General features: G+C 37.7%; 1 protein-coding gene and 1 long non-coding RNA gene across 4 annotated transcripts in view; one reads left to right on the top strand and one right to left on the bottom strand.

Annotated features, from left to right (window-relative positions):
- The window catches only part of LOC137227458 (uncharacterized), a 38,723-nt gene extending 20,737 nt beyond the window's left edge, over positions 1 to 17,986 (top strand). Inside the window, exons 2-3 of one of the 2 annotated variants that reach the window (XR_010944861.1) lie at positions 8,580 to 8,686; positions 15,781 to 17,986. This is a non-coding gene — a long non-coding RNA (uncharacterized lncRNA). Of the gene's footprint in view, positions 1 to 8,579; positions 8,687 to 14,686 lie in introns of both variants that reach the window. The other variant, XR_010944860.1, reaches the window with a different exon arrangement.
- Positions 1 to 18,057, bottom strand: part of NR6A1 (nuclear receptor subfamily 6 group A member 1) — a 209,713-nt gene that overhangs the window by 144,432 nt on the left and 47,224 nt on the right. The window lies entirely within an intron of this gene.

The following is an 18,057-nucleotide window of genomic DNA, read 5'->3' as shown; positions in this document are numbered from 1 at the left end:
GATTTATTAAGCTGCAAACTGACTATCTCTTATGTTAAAAAGACTAGCAAGCTGAACTTTTACAACTTTCTTCCATCTGCCTTCATCCAGAAAGTAAATGTAGTATCAACTCAAATCAGCAACCCCTCCCCAATTATCTTATCATAGAACCATCTCTCAGGAGCCAAAAAGGGTACTACTTAATCAACACTAGAAATATGAACAAAAATCTTCATATTTTTCATTGCTTTTCAAACCTAGGAGTTGCAAATAAAACATCTGAACCCACTCCGCTCCACCAAAACAGATGCATACTGCAACTTTTAGAGTAGACAGATTATAGGGTTATTAGTCACATCTCAAAAGGAAATATTAAGCATATTTTAAAAACTAACTTTATATTTAAATGATTTCATTTATATACTATTTAGATAAACAATGAATTAAATTTAATTCACTGTTAATAAAATATGTTTATATAAATATTTATCAAGTGCCTGATACATATCTGAACAAAATGCTTGTTTTCACTGAGTTTACACAACTGTAATACAAGGTACACCATGAGAAATGTTATAGAATCAAGGAGGAAAGACAAGATACAAGGAAGATGTCTAGGAAAGCTTTAGGAAAAATCTGGCATTGGGAAAATAATTAATTCTACCCAGTCCAGCCCATATTGCTTTCACCCCTCTGAGCAATTAGGCATATACTGGAAAGTTTGGCAGCAGACAGACCAAGGTTCTGTGACATTGAGCAAATCACACCCCCTATTAGAGTCTCATGTATAAAGTAAGTGTAATACCAAATACCTGGCAGAACTGTCGTGAAGATTAAATGTGAATGATTTACATATGTATATAGATTTTTATATACTACATATACATATATAATACGTATCTATATACTTTATCTATTTATACAAACTTTATTGTAAATATATACTTACATATATGTGACATGTTGAATATAGTATATTTGTGTGTGTGTGTGCATATATGTATATGTACATAAAATCACAATGGATGGTGAATGTTAACTAAGCCTAATGTGGTAATCATTTCACAATATATGTAAATCAAACCATCATGCTGTACACCTTAAACTTACACAGTGATATATGTCAATTATTTCTCAATAAAGCTGGAAAAAAATCACAATGCCTGACACTGAAAGGATGCTCAAGAAAAGGAAGTATTTATTATAAATACCTACTAAACACTGAACCCTATGCCAGGTACTATTCACCTCTGCATCTGGACAGCGCTTGATACGTTGTTTAACTGCTTATTTTCCCCAAGATCATAAAAGAGCAAATCCCATGTGATTTACTTCTTATCTACCCACAAAGAGAATAAAACACGCATAGTAACACATGTCCAACTGCCATCTGTTAAGTAAATTGAACTAACTTCGTTATAAAAAGGTAACTGAACAAACAGAAGGATCAGCAAGACTCAGAAAATACACGGTGTTTACCACGAGAACATAAAAAAACTGACTTTTTAAGTATAGCACAAAAAAGAAATTGTTAGATATATTATTTGGCAATTTATATTGATTGATCAACCTATACTGAGCTCCACTACGTGCAAACTAAGCCCTTTGGGGATCCCAGAACAGGTTGTCTTCTCTCCAGCAGCCTACAGCAGCCCTCTGAGTCTGATGGGATTAAGGAAGTTTCTACCACTTGCCTAGAGTTTCCTAACATTTGGAACTCCACAGTAGTGGTTCTCAAAGTGTGGTTCATAGATGTCCCCAAGACCCTTTTCACAGAGTCTGCAAGATCAAAGCTATTTCTGTACTAATTATAAGACATTATTTGCCTTTTTCACTTGACATTTGCACTGATGGGGCAAAGACAGTGTTAAGTTAAATCGCTGGCCTTAGCACTAATTAAAGCAGTGGCACCAAAATATACTGATAGTCATTGTATTCATCACTGCCACACACTGGGGGGTACAGGTGCGGCAGGGGAGGGGGGAACCCAGACATTTTAACTGAAGAATGTCTTTGATGAAGCAATAAGATTTATCGGTTTTATTAAATCTTGATGCTTGAGTACATAGTTTTTTTATATTTTGTGAAAAAAATGGTAAGTACACATAAAGCAATTCTACTGTACACTGGCTGTCCCAAAGGAAATGCACTTTGAGCTACTGTTTGAGTTGTATACTCAACTAGCCAATTTTTTCATGGATCACCAATCTACTTGAAAGAACAACTAACAGAAAATTATGGTAATTCAGACTTGGATATTTGACAGATTTTCTTGAAAATGAACAAAGTGAGCATGTCATTTCAAGGAGAATAACTGACAGTCTTTGTTGCCAATGATAAAATTCAAGGCTTTAAACAAAAATTAGAATTTTGGAAAATTTATATCTGCCACTGTGTGCTTCACACAGCTTCCCAATATTTAAAAGTGTTTCCAGGGACTTCCCTGGCTATCCAGTGGTTAAGACTTCGCCTTCCAATTCAGGGGGTGTGGGTTTGATCCCTGGTCAGGGAGCTAAGATTCCACATGCCTCATGGCCAAAACAACAAAACATAAAACAGAAGCAATATTATAACAAATTCAATACAGACTTTAAAAATGGTCCACATCAAAAAAAATAAATAAATCTTAAAAAAAATAATAATATATACAATTATCTGAAGAAACTATTAAAATTCTCCTCCCTTTTCCATATATATGTATGGATAGAGGCCAGATTTTCTTTGTATACCTCAGCCAAAATAACATATTGAAACAGATAGAAAGCAGATGCAGATACATGCAGATATGCGAATTCAGTTGACTTTTATAAAGCCAGACATTAAAGAGAGCTGCAAAAATATAAAATAATCCCACAGTTCTCACTAAGCTTTTTGGAGAAAAAAATAACTACTTTTATACTTTTTTTTTTTTTTTTTTTGCGGTACACGGGCCTCTCGCTGTTGTGGCCTCTCCCGTTGCGGAGCACAGGCTCTGGACGCGCAGGCTCAGCCGCCATGGCTCAAGGGCCCAGCCGCTCTGCGGCATGGGGGATCTTCCCAGACTGGGGCACGAACCCGTGTCCCCTGCATCGGCAGGCGGACCCCCAACCACTGCGCCTCCAGGGAAGCCCTATACTTATTTTTATTTTAAAATGTTATTTATGTTGGTATGTAATGGGTTTGTTTTTATTTCAAATGAATTAATAAATATTTTAATTTCTCAGTTTTAATTTCTAATACAGTAAAGTGATAGCTATAATCCAAATAAACAAAAGCTCCTGGAAACCTCAATAATTTTTACAAATGTAGAGTTTTTGTATGGCAAGAGATCTTAGAGATCTGACCTTGGGTTTGGTTGATATAATTTTTCTTAATGGAAAACTATGAAAACTGAAGTAACATACAGCATAGTCAAGACTGGGTCTCCTGATTTCAATTTTACATTCATTCTGGACCACGATTCCTGAATTCACTAAGACAATAATTTAGAAGCCCCTCATTCCATTCTTCCCAGTAAGCAGGAAGTTTGACCAAATAATTAATTACAATAGTAACAGTAACTGAAATTTGAATGTTATGTCCTAGGTATTTTTATACTGCTGCTTTCACTTAATTCTCACAAGCCTGTGATATAAGTACAAATAATTACTAACCTCTAGATGAGAAGCAGAAGTTAAACCAGAAGTCAGAGAGCTACTTAATGGCAGAGATGGGATGTGAAAATAACACTTCTAACAGAGAGATGTATCAGCAAAAAAGCTTTCTCGTAACTCTCAATCAAAACATTTGTGTGGTCACCAGCAGGGGCATTTAGGGAAATACAGGACCTGTGACTCTGGCCCAGTACACCTTCAGATGTAGACAGAACAAAACACTAGCCTGGAGTATGGCCACACACATTTAGTTCTACACTAAATGGCAAGAAAGCAAGCAAATAGGGAGATGTGCTAGATATATAACCAAGTGCCTCTCTTCCTCACCCATCTAGCGACTCTACCATCACCCATTAAAAAGAAGTGACAGGAGTCAAGGGTGAAGGATTTGTTACTGACACACAGCTGGGGCAGTGAAAACTCCTGGCAGGTGTTCTCTAAGCTATAACTCCTCTCCTATGCAAACTAACCCCCAAGCTGAGTCCTCCTGGCTTTATCACACTGAGGCTCGACAAGAGCCATCATTAGTGTCCAAACTCCACTTTTTCCAGGCTGATGACATGTGTCAGACCTTGATTCCTGGTGCTACTCCTGCCTGCCAACTCCGGAAAGACTTCTGTAATGGCTTTGGGTTTTTAAAAAATACTTCAAGTCACAAGGCAGCAGCTGACACCAATTCCCTCCTGAGGATGGACACTTGGCCAGGAGCCCAAGCTGAAGTGGATTTGGAGATTCTTGATCTTTTTTGAAATCATTCCTAACTTCTCACTGGCAATTAAAATAAAATCCTCCCCAGAGAACAGCCAGAGGTTGGGCAAGCCTCTTCCATCCAGTGGTAGTCACCTTTGATTAGAGAAAAGTGTTAAAGTGTAGCAGCAACTGATAAATGTCAGAGCCTGGAGGGCCTTCAGAGTTTTGATCACTTACGGCTATTTCTCATTTCATACCATGAACAGTTTCTAAGCCAACACCACTCAGCATTGCTTACTTAGTCAAATGCTTCAGGTCAGCATACCAAACTCAAGTCAATGGTCCGTTTGCACTGGTTCTGAGTGCCTCCCTAAGGCTAAGATGTTTGACTTGCCAGGCAGATGACCTGACGTGCTCTGCAGATGCCCAAGAGGACATTAGGAAACATCCACAAAAAACTGGCTTTTTCATGGTGGAGAGGTAGTGTGGTATAAGTGAACACACAAAAAATGCAAGCACACACACAGAGTCAAGGATTTCAATTTTGATTCGCTGTGTGACTTCATTTCCCTTCAACATCTGTTTCCTTATCAATTAAAGAAAGATCTTAGCCTAAATCAGAGATTCCCAAATGTCTGTGGAATGGCTACATCAGAACCCTCCGAGGGCTTGTGAAAACTACAGAACCTATTCCTAAAGGATCTGATTTACTAAGTCTAGGGTGATACCTAGGAATCTGCATTTTTAGCAACCTATATTCCCCACCACCGCCACTTTTAATTCTGATGCAAAGTCAGGTTTGGAAATCATTAGACTAAATGACCTGTAAGACTCTTGATAGCTTTGAAAGTTATAAAACTATAGACTGGAACTTATTTTCTATTCTTTCATCCCAGAATGTTTTCCCCTATCCACTATTAGCATTCCCACTCAAACATCAGGATTGTCTAATTTCAGGTTAGCAATGGAGACATAAGTCTAAGAGCAGTATGTCAAGTATTAATAGCTTACCCAACCAAGTACACTGCTATTTCATTTATGAAAGTAGATCTAAGCATCGCTTTTCTACACAATATACATAGAAAAATAAAACTTTTAAGACATATTTTGCAAAGATTCAACTATTTGCTGGAAACAGTCAAGAAAAACAACATTTAAAAAGCATTTTACCTAAATGTTATGAATAACTAAGAAGTTATGGCATGAATATACTTAATTAGTACTTGTGACTCATGATGCCTTAACACAAAGCTATAATCTACCTGAGGCAATAAAAAACTTTGTAACAATAGAGGTCAAGTTTTTAAAGCATCAATAAAATACCATATGATTAAATTTTTAACCCAATAAAATAAAATGGGCCAGAGGAGAAATCAAAGTCCTATGTTACTGATACATCAACAGGGTTTCATTATAAAAAAGGAAAGATTGAGTCCTCTGATCGCTGTTCTTGTTTATTTCATTAACTGTTTCATTAACTGGTTGTTGCAAACACATGCCTGTTGCTCTAAAGGACTCTCAAAAATCTCCTCCAACACTTTTCACACACTGTAACAAAACCCAATATTCTTTCCAGCTCATTCCTTAATTCCCATGAATATTAGCTACTGCATGATTTGGGCTCCTATTTCTTTTACAACTTTCAATGCCTAACTCATTTATGTACTCATTTATCTCAGCTAGACAACAGTCCTTGGTACAGAGTTACTTAGAAGAGTTCACTGATAACAGATATCCTGTGAATTAATTTACCATGGAAAAACAGAGTCCTGCTTCCAGTGGGTTTGCAAAATAATCTAAAATAGTAATACCTCAAAACACATGAAGTCACTGTAATTAAGGGATGGAGAATTCAGGTGGCCTCTAGAATATTTTGATAGGCTTTGAAGTGTGCATCCCATAATGCCTTTGGCACTTGACCAATTTGCTATCTCACTGAGTTGGCCTCCCACCTCCTGTCTTCTAGACTCATCTAAAATAGCTGAAGAAACCTGATATAAAGTTGCCATGTCAAATAGTAAAATGTTCCAAGCTATTAAGTTTAAGCTTCTATTCCTACCTCTCAACTCCTTGGTAAAAACCTCAAGCAGGCTAAATATAATAAAGACCAATAATTCCATATACAACTGCAATCTTTGGCAGACTCTTTTTTCCCCGCTTCCTAATATTCAAGTAAATACTCTGAATTTAGCAGCCTCCTTTGTAAGCTTTGCCTTGAAACAACACAATTTTTCAGCCTAACTTAAAGCCAGAATTAGTAGTCAAAGTGCTGGAATCAGATCCAAACCAAATGGTTGCTGGGGAAGTTGTTGCAGGGAGGCGCGAGATAGGGAACTGCTGCAAAATAAGATAAATTCATTCAAATATTTGTGTTAACTTCTCTTCCTGCAACTTATTTTAGAAAGCTGCTAACTGTACAAGCACAGAGTTACTAATTAATGATTGGTACCTGCAATTCGTACAAAACTTGATGAAGTCTAAATATCCACTCTTCCAGAGACCATCATTATATTACATCTTTATAGTTATCATTGTCCTAGGTCATACTGCACAGGTTATGCTATAGGGAAAGGTGTGACTAGATGCTGGTGAGTCTGCACTACTGCTGGCAAGCAGCCACTCCTAATAAGATGGAGATTGAGATTTCCAAAACTAGCAATATTACACCAGTGACAACAGATTGCAAAATCTTGGTCTAAAGCTCTGGTCAGAATTTCTCATCCTGAAGTTCGTTGGGAGGCTATGGATGGGTTCTTAGATTCCATAAATGAAACTCCTTTCAAATTTTTGTGTTTACGTGCATGTATTTAGGGAGAGAATCCATAGCTTTCCACAGAGTTTTAAATTATATACCTAACTTAATTCTCACAATCAATATGAGATAGGTACTAACATTATTCTCATTTTTACAGATTGAAGAAATTGAAGCTTATAGGAGATAAAAACTTTACATAAGGTCACAAAGAAAGTGGTAGAGCATTAATTTCAAAATGTCTTTAAAACACACATATACATATGTATATTATGTATTAGCTAGTCAGACATTGTTTTAATTATAAAAGAAGGTTTTTACATTAGTGTATATGCACTGGAAACCAAATTCTGGGCAAAACATGCAATTTTATTTAGTAACATAAATAATAGTTGTAAATGATTTTAACAATTTAAATCATTTTGAAATAACTTATATAAAAACACAAACCTGACATGTATTACCTCATTTAGTCCTCAGAACAGTCCTATGAGGTAGATACTATCATTATCTCCATTTTATAGATAAGGAAACAGAGAAACAAAGAGGTTAAATAAGGTCACATAGCTATTAAGTTGCAAAGTCAAGATTCTGGCTCTGAAGTCTGTGCTCTTTTAATATTGCTTCCCCAAACAATTAATATACGAAAAATGTAAACTATAGTCACTTCAAAGGGGAAAAAAAAAGCCAAATAAAAATCAAATTGGAGAAGTCTATCATGATAAGGTACTTCATTTATTCTATTTAGCACATATGAACCAAGAGCAATGAGAAGAGAGACCTACCAATTACATTTGCATGCTACTTTCACATACATAACCTCCTGTGATTTTCACAGCTGAGTGCACAGGAAGAGCGAGTGCTATTTGTCCAGCATCTTAAAGATGAGTTAACTGAGGCTCTGAGGGGTTACTCTCAATACTATTCACCATTATCTGAACTTCCCTGCCTCTAGGATTTCCTGTACAGAGTTTTGAATATCTTTCCTTCTTAGTCTAGTAAAAATTCAACTAAACCTTCAAGGCCCAGATCAGATGTGACCATTTAAAAGATATGCCTTTCCTGGCACTCACTCCTAGGCAGAATTAACTCTTCTTTTCTCTATTCTCCCTTAACATAGTCCATACCATTTCCTCAGCACAGCAATCATCCTCTTTGTCATCAGCTGTGTCTATGTATAGTTCTCTGCGTAGACACTGGGCTCAGTGATGGCAAGGGCTGTATGTAGGAGAAAGGGTTCCTAGAAAAGATTCTGCTGTTGAGTTAGTAGAAGGATGAAGCAGAACATTGGCAGTCTGGCTCAGAGAAACATGGATTCATGCTGACATTTTGTTGTCATCTTTATAACTTAAGACTTTGTCCTCAAGAATAGCAACATTACCTCAAACACTTCTAGAGATGTTCCCTGTATAGTGTTTGGGAAGTTATGGGCAGACAGCCACCTGAGACGGTGACTCCTCTTCTATGCTACTAATCTCTCAAATACCTATTGTTTTATTAAATTTATGCTTCTTGTTTCTTTCAAGTATATCAAGAGGCCTCAAGAGGACTATGAAAACATTTACATCTCCAACTCAGAGCAATGTGGGTTTCACAATATTTCGTAGTACCTCTGGAAAAGGAAAGAAAGGAGGTAAGTGAAACAATAAAGGATGGCATGGTGAGTTTTGACAAACTCAGAACCAGTCTAAATGAATTTATTAATTTGGACCAATTTATTAAATGTGTAGTAGCTTCTATAATCTGGCTAATTTAACCCTCAACTTTTTTAACCCCTAGACTTCTGCACTGAGTACATACATCTCTTGGCCAAACTCACTGAAAAGATCCAATGCGTGCCTTAAATTTGCTTGATGATAAAAACTAAATTTAAGGATTTAAAGCAAATTGAAGGAATGAAGATAACGAAGGCCTTTATTGCCCTGAAAATTAACTGTCTCAAACACAATGGGAAACACCCCTACGTCACTTTAGAAACCTTTCACTCTTCTCTAGTTTTGCAAGTCTACGAAAAGCATTCTTTTTAGAATGCCATGAATTTAAGAAATCGTATTTTGTAAACATCTAATGGTTTGGGGGAGCAGAGGTCAGTATTTTTTTAAAGCCTGACTATTATCAAAATGGAATAAGACATTGACTTCTCTTCATATTATCAGGCCAAGGAGAAGATCATTTAAAATAAACCCATTAAAGAGTTTTTAAAATACCACACAGTAACAGTTGCTTGATGTTTTGTTGTCGATTGTATACAATTTACTGTCATAATACTGAGGACTCAACAAAGCTGGCTAACTGAAGTGTTTTGACAGAGGGTGAGATAATTAAACTGATGTAGAACGTAAACAGTTTATATCCAAACCAAATTCTCAGTGGCTGATTTTTTTTTTAATGTGTACCATTTGGCTGTTTAAAAATGAATTTGAGAACAGTCAACTTTTAATATTTAAACTTAAAGCAAATGGTAATAACTATCCTGGATTAAAGATTAACCTCAATTCAGCCAGCAGTTCTATAAGCACTTTTTCTACGGAGCATGCCTGGATCCCTCCCATTATAAACCCTATATTCTGAAAAATTCCATGTAATTAATTCATTTTCCAGATTTTTCATCAAGGACATTCAACAGGCAATAAAAAATAACCAGTATGTCTACAATGCACTGATACCATTTCTGCCAGAAGCTAAGACACCTGACATTTTAGTTACTCTCTGTGATCTTACTAAGGAGAAATGCAGGCTTTCTGTTAGGTGGTAGAGTTCTTATTTTTTGCTTTTTCAATATGGAAAATAGACTACCCCTGAACCTCTGTGGTAACCTGGTGATCCAGGATCTCAGCTAGAGAGATCACCAATTATAAAGGTCAATTTTTTTTATCTTCTTCTATGAAACATTTCACCTACTATTATTACAGGCAAATAAGAAGAGGATGTTTACTTGTTTGACTTAGATCTCACTGAAGGTCCTGCCCCCAGATACACAACAGTAAGTTTTGTGGTGGTCAACGGAGGAGGCAGTACAATCAGTGAGTTTTTGCTATCATAAAGTCCAGTATTCAAGGTCTAGCTTGCAACCTTGGCTCCTGGCTATGTAACTTTGGGCAAATCACTTAAGACTCAGTTTTCTCATGAGGTCAAAGTACGTTGAGAATTTAAGGAGATAAAAATATATAAATCCCAGTATACAGTAAGTCCTCAATATATGTTAATTTCTTTCTTATCCTTGCCCTTTAATAATTAAAGTACTACTATAAAATGGGATATCTGATATTTTCAGAATTACAAAATAATACTATTCAAAGCTCTTTTCTCAGATATCCATTTGAGTCTGCTTATATATAAATAACTGCAGCCTCACAATCCTGAAGTTTGTTAGCTCTGCGCTGTACACAAAGTGATTTCTTAAATACAACTTCAAACCCGGAAAAGAATGTGAGACGCTCCATCAGCAGTGGTCTCTCAGGCTCACTGGCTCCTGAAACATGGGTGCAGGCTGAAGAAGGGCTGCCAGGGCCAGGACCCAGTCTTCAGAGGACTCCAAGGAACATTCAACGCTGTCGGTGAGTTTGGGATTTGAAAAAACCACCGACCGTTGACTGTACCTTGGGGTCCTTATAGACAACACTATATTTCCTGAAGCAAAGGAGCATGCTGTGCCTTCACATATCACATTAGATCACCAAAATCAGTCCCGCTCCCCATCCCCCAGAGGTGGTCCAGTTAATTTTTTAAAAGCTCCCCTCTATTTCTCTTGCCCATTGTTCCTTGCTTTTTGTTGTGTTTTCGACAAACAAGTGTTTCATTTCAACAAGATAAGGAAAGCTCCATGATAATACCTAACGTTTTTAAATGTCTCCTAGAAATAGGCCATTCTGGAGAGAAACTGGATGTAGCAAGAAGAGATTTATTAAAAACATGTATTTCATTTTGGAGTAAAATCCAGTTAAGTATTTTACAGCCATTTCTCCCATGTCCCCTCAAAACCTTTAATTAGGGACAAGGGGAGGATTTAATAAGCAAAAATAGCACAGACCTGTCCAATGTCTGCACAGTTCTTAACACATTCTACCTCCAATTACAGTTAAGGTAGTTAAGTTCTGACAGCCCCATTAGAATATGAGCTGTTTGAAAACAGCAACTGCCTCACCATTTCCATCCACACATAAGCTGATTTCCATGTTCGTTAAATTCAAGTAAAAAGTCACGTCTGGAGTCAGAAGGATCTGGGATGAATCTTGGCTCAGAACTCCCTAACTAGCTGTGTGACCCTGAGCAAGTGTCCGAGTCTCAGCTTTCTCATGTATAAAATGGGGGATAATAAGTATCCCTACCTCATAGAGTTTTGAGATTCAATAAGATAATATATAAAGTGCTTTGTACCATTCCTAGCACACAAAAATGCTCAATAAATGTAAGCTATTATTATTTAACCCAAAGCATAATCTGTGCTAATTTACTTTGAAAGGCACTCGTAATTCTCAGTTCAAAACAGAGAGAAAGAAATAGGGTCCTCAGCTCTTGTTTATACCTACCAGTATGCAAGCACTGCCTGTGTAGTCACAGAGCTACCCGTTAGCTTTTCCAAGAGCTCCTTCCCTTCCCTGAACCATAGTTTCTCCATCTTTAAGAATCTCCCAGCTCTACTGTCAATGTTATCTATAATTGTGTGGATCCTCAACGGCTGGTTACTAAGAGAGATGCCAGAACCAGACCTCAAAAATCCAGCGTGGAAAAGAAGAGCCAGGAGTTGGGACAGGCCAGGGCAACTTCACCAACTTGAAACACTGATGGCTGCACTCAACATTCATTGCTGTCGGTGGGTTTGAGTCTGAGTCAACTCACTGATCAATGAATGCAAACTGCGGACCAAACAACCCAAGGGAAGCAAAATCGTGTGTAGAGAATCACCCAAGTGTATCAGCTACTGTGCTGGGTGGGAGCTGCTGCTGTCTCCAATGTATTGGCTAAAGGCTTTGGTTCTAATACAGAGTAAGCCCTCTAAATTCCTAATACTTTTCTTCGCCCCCCTCCCTTTATTTTTTTTAAAAAACGATGTTTTAGAATTAAGGGAATATTTTATAGAAAGAATAAGCATCATACCATATTTTAAAAAACAATGTTTTCATAATTTTTAAATTTAAAAGAATCACATGCTCATTATTTAAAATTCAAATAAGAAATAAATAAAAACTGAAAATCCCTTTCCTCATCATCTACAATCATTTCCTCAATGGAAATCACCTATAACTATAATAAATCAGTTTAATAACTTGTTTAAAATAATAAATACAATTATAACAGACTATTTATTGTATTATCTATCATTAAAAGGATAAATATCATAAGTAAACTAAATATTTATTTTATTTTCTTGAAGACCTTTATCCATGAACATATAAACAGATACATACCACAACTTTGTGGTTTTTTGGAGGGTGGCTTAAAACAAAAACTACCTCATTTTATTTATTTTTATTTTTTATTTTTTTGGCTGCACCGCATGCCTTGCAGAATTCTCAGTTCCCTGACCAGGGGTTGAACCCAGGCCACGGCAGTGAAAGCCCAGAATCCTAACCACTAGGCCAGCAGGGAACTCCCCAAAACTACCTCATTTTATACTTACTCCCACACAATCTTCTTTTTCACTCAGATATACATTACGGATAGCCTTCCACAACAATCTTGTTATAGTTATATTAACTATACAGTTATATGCCTTAGTATGAACACCCTGGTTATTATTGTTCAAATATATTTAAATATTCTCTTTTGACCAAAACTATAAGGTCCATTCATTCTGACCTTTGCAACTCCCATCCCTCAATTAAGAGAAAAAAACAAGTGAGATGGGAGATTCACTTCATTTCTCTTAGCAAAAATTAAAATGTAGTATCAACTCTCTGAATCCTTTAAAATAAGATAAGCCACTAAATCTTTCATGATAATGACAGGAAAACAAATGCATTGATCATGAATAATTTATCATACACATAAGTCTGAGATAGAAAGAGATTCTCATAGCAAAAGTCAAATTAAATAAGGCAGCAGGAGAAGAGGCTTGTCAACTTAGCCTTCTGAAAATTTTTTTCTCAGAGGTAGGAAGGAAGGTGACGTGCCCGTGAAGTGAGACAAGAACTAAAAAGACAAATCAAAGCCAAAAGAAAAATGCAAAAAATGATGAGAATTGGGACTTCCCTGGTGACGCAGTAGTTAAGAATCCACCTGACAATGCAGGGGACACAGGTTCAAGCCCTGGTCCAGGAAGATCCCACATGCCACAGAGCAACTAAGCCCATGCGCCACAACTACTGAGCCCACGTGCCAGAACTACTGAATCCCGCATGCCTGGAGCCCGTGCTCCGCAACAAGAGAAGCCACCGCAATGAGAAGCCTGCACACCGCAACAAAGAGTAGCCCCCACTCTCTGCAACTACAGAAAGCCTGTGCACAGCAACAAAGACCCAACGCTGGCATGCATGCATAAATTTATTTATTTAAAAAAAAGATGAGAATTCAGGAAAAATATGGGGTTCAGGCCAGTGTTTCCCAAACCTGGTTGTACATCAGAATCATCTAGAGTTGCTTTTAAAAATGCAGGGTTCCTGAGTTCTACCCCAGATCACAAGTAGGGCCCTACAATCCGTATTTTATTATATAACAAGTTCACCAGGTATTTAGAGCCACCGGAGGCTGGTTTGAAGCAAAGCCAAGCCCACCAACTTAACACTGGATTCTGACCACCACACTTCATGTCATCCACTTCGCAACTATTGCCCAAACTTCTGTGCCACCATCTGATACTGCCACTAGTCTTCTGAGTACAGAAAACTATAGCCATACTTATGTTGCTATTGAGTAACTCTCTTCAGAGTGAATAAAACTTTGCACCATGTTGTGGCAGCCAAACAAATCAAATTGTATCTGATGTTTTATAGAAACAGATGCACTTTAGTTTATGTTCTCTCAAAAACTAAAACCTACCTAAAGAACCTAATGAATGGGACCCTCCCTGGTGGTCCAGTGGTTAAGAATCTGACTTCCAACACAGGGGACACAGCTTCGACCCCTGGTCAGGGAATTAAGATCCCACATGCTGCAGGGCAACTAATCCCGCGCGCCACAACTACTGAGCCTGCATGCCATGACTAGAGAGCCTGTATGGTGCAACTACTGAGTCCTCATGCCACAACTAGACAGCCCACGTGCCGCAACTACTGAGCCCATGCTCTGGAGCCCGCGCGCCACAACAAAAGATTCCACATGCCGCAACGAGGATCCCACATGCTGCAACTAAGACCCGACGCAGCCAAAGTAAATAAAATAAATTTTAAAAAAAAGAAAGAAAGCAGCCATTAGAGTTTCTTTAAAAATAAAGAACCTAATGAATGAACAAGGTTAAATTCAGATGACTGTCCCACCCAAGAAGTCTTTACAGAAATCAAAAACTTTTCTTTCTTTCATACTGGTGGACACATAGGAGGTAATTCACATATCGCTGTTTGTCAGGATGTCATGCATCCTATAGGTATTTACTTTCAACCACCAATTATTTCCAAATTTCTGAAAACATTAGAAAAGAATGTCTGACAGGGCTTCCCTGGTGGCGCAGTGGTTAAGAATCTGCCTGTCGATGCAGGGGACATGGGTTCGAGCCCTGGTCCGGGAAGATCCCACATGCCGCAGAGCAACTAAGCCCGTGCACCACAACTACTGAGCCTGCGCTCTGGAGTCCGTGAGCCACAACTGCTGAAGCCCGTGCGCCTAGAGCCCATGCTCTGCAACAAGAGAGGACACCGCAGTGAGAAGCCCGCGCACTGCAACGAGGAGTGTCCCCCACTCACCACAACTGGAGAAAGCCTGCGCGCAGCAACAAAGACCCAACGCAGCCAAAAAAATAAACAGAAAGAATGTCCGACATGTTCTTTGAAAAATGTACAACTGAACAAGCATGCCATTTATTTACCCAGACAATCAGTAGTCTCTATATATGCCAATGAAAAAATTACATATTTTAGCCACCAAAATCCTCTATAGTTTCTATTGGATAAAACTAAGTGCTACAGGAAGGGAGAACTTATGTGAGTTTGAGGGTGTTTCCTGCAGATGGGACTTGTAAATAAATACCTGCACAGAGAAAATATGTGGCATGTATAGTGGACAAGAGCAGAATAGTTCAGAGATTATGTTTGGGCGCACTGAAAAAGTAAATGACGGACGGTCTTGTGAGCCAGGCAGAAAAGTTTAGAATTAGTGCAACAGGAAGCCACTTTAAGTGGTTAGCTCTGCAAGGAGATAACGAAAGCAAGACTTTGGGAAGGTTCACCAAGCAGATGAAGTAGGAGGAAGGGAGGAGAGATCTGAGACAAAAAGAAATAGAAATCTGTTGCACAAAAGAGCTAAGCTAAAAGGGAGGCAGCAGGAATAGACAGAATGAAAAGGATATCTCAAAAAGGCATTTTAGCTTTTGGTTTTGGTTGCCTTTTGTTTTTCAAATAGATTTTTTGGGGGGGGTACTACATAGTTACTGAAAAATTGATACAAAAGAGAAAACTAAAGTCCACCAGTTGCCCCCGCCGCTCGCATCATTCTGTTCAGTGTATTATTCTTCCAGATATTTCAGAGATATTTAAAATATTAATATATGTATTTATATTTAGAGAAAATATCACAAATTACACATAATTTTCCGTAACGCTTTTTTCACTTAAAACATTGCGGTCATCTTTCCAGGTCAAAGGATTAGAGCCATCTTGTAACTGGCTCAAACAGAAAAGATACTGACGAAGTTCAAACAGACTGGAAGCAAAAATGTTAACAGTTGCAATCTCCAAGTTGTAGGATTAAAGGTGATTTTTAAGTTTATCATTTACAACTCATCTATGTCTTAGAAGCGTTTGGCAATAAATATGAACTATTTCAACAATTAAGAAAAATTATTTAAATGCCTTTTCTTAAAAAGCAAAGATTTCTTTTAGATGCAAGATATACCTACGTTTGACTGAAAAGCATATGGAAGAATCCACAGAGGGAAAGGAAGAAATGACGGACTATTTTTATTAAGAAAGGGTACCTGTAGAAAGCACAGCTGCAGGGACAGTGGAAAGTAAAGGGCTCCAGGTCCATGGTTGAAGTGGTCACTTTGGAGGGCAGACACATCGGCCTCAGAGAATGAAAATTACAAAGCAAATTCCAGCCTACTTCTGTTCTCCTCTCAGGCTATATCTCAATAGGATCCAACTGGGTGATCCCAAATCTTGCAAGGGGCCTGCCATGGAATAGACATTCCATAAATGGTTGCCAAATGAATTCCCTTATGTTTTATGACACAATTATGTTTATAACTTATGAAACTCCTTGAAGTAAGCATAGGATACCTTCAAACCATCTGTGCCATGAAGTACAGTTCCAACGCAGGTATAATTTTAATATCTACCAGATATCAGGACAAAGCTATCTTGATTATACTTGCTATAGAACCCCTGAATTTACACTGTAGCCCAACTTCCCCTCCTACTCTTCAGACTAACTAAATCTACTGAAAACTACATGCACAATCCATCAAAATCACATGCCCCTTTCTCTTCTCTTCCCAGTACAGTGGGTCCTCCGTATCCAAGATGTGGAGGACCAAAGATACTGCACCATTTTATATAAGGGATTTGAGCATCCTCGGATTCTGGTGTCCAAGGAGGATCCTGGAATCAATTCCTGTGGATACCAAGGGACGACTGTAAATAGCTGAGGCAAAACAGTAGAGTAAAAAAGAAATAAGTGGTTTGGGATAGTATGGAGTTAGAAAACCTGAATTTAATTCCAATTTCTGCCATGGTTATGTGTTCTTGGACAAGTGAGTCACCTCTTAAGCCTTAATTCTCCATGAAAGAGAGACTAAGTACACCTCTCCTATCTTCACAGGATTGTTGTGAGGCCTCAGAGAGAGCACAGTGAAAAAATGTGCTGCAAACAGCACACAGCAGTACAGCCCAATGCATCCTGGCCTTTGACGGTACTACTCCATGGCTTATCCTCACTTTTAGTAGATAAGATTCCCTCACTCCCCAAACTCTCACCTACTTGTCAACCAGAAGCACGTATTTGCAAGATGTCTAGCTGAGGTTATTAATCTATAACCTGGGGCTGAATGCAGGCATTTTTCTGTGTATACGTGTCACCAGCATAGACAGTCCATCAGAGCCACAATCTATTTATTTAGGTCTTTGTAAACTTCTCTCAGAAATATTTTAGTTTTTAGTGTACATATCTTACACTTCTTTTGTTAAATTTATTCCTAAGTATTTTATTATTTTGATGCAATCGTGAATGGAATTGTTTTCTCACTTTCATTTTTGGACCATTGCTAGCTATAAAAATACAGCTGATTTTTGTATATTGATCTGGTATCCTGTGACCTTGCTAAACTCAATTAGTTCTACTTGTTTTGTGGGTTTTTTGTGAATTATTTAGGATTATATATAGGATTATGTCACCTATGAATAAAAACAGTTTTAAGACATCCAATTTAGATGCCTTCCCCACTAACCCTCACATTACTGTACTAGCTAGAACCTCCAGTGAATGTTGAAAAGAAGTAGTAAGAGCACATTCTTACCTACCTTATTCCCAATCTTAGGGGAAAGGTACTTATATTTACCCAATTAAGTATTATGTTAGCTTTAGGCTCTTCATGGATGTTCCTTGGTCAAATTGCGGAAGTTACCTTCTATTCCTAGTTTGTTGGGAGATTTTGATCATGAATAGGTATTGAATTTTGTCAAATGTTTTTCCTGTGTCTACTCAGATGATCATGTGGGGCTTTTTAACCTTTATTTTATTAGACTTATTTTATGGCCCAGAATACTCTTAGAGACTGTTCTATGTGTACTTGAAAAGAATGTATATTCTGCATGGAGTATTCAATAAACATGAGCTATGGTAAGTTGGTTGATTACTTCTCAATTTGTTATAAGCCTATGGTTGTTGTTGATAGTTTTATTCAGCTTTACAGTT

The sequence above is a fragment of the Pseudorca crassidens genome, chromosome 7 (assembly GCF_039906515.1).
Source record: "Pseudorca crassidens isolate mPseCra1 chromosome 7, mPseCra1.hap1, whole genome shotgun sequence".
In the NCBI taxonomy this organism is placed as follows: domain Eukaryota; kingdom Metazoa; phylum Chordata; class Mammalia; order Artiodactyla; family Delphinidae; genus Pseudorca; species Pseudorca crassidens.
This window is presented reverse-complemented; position numbering and strand designations above follow the sequence as displayed.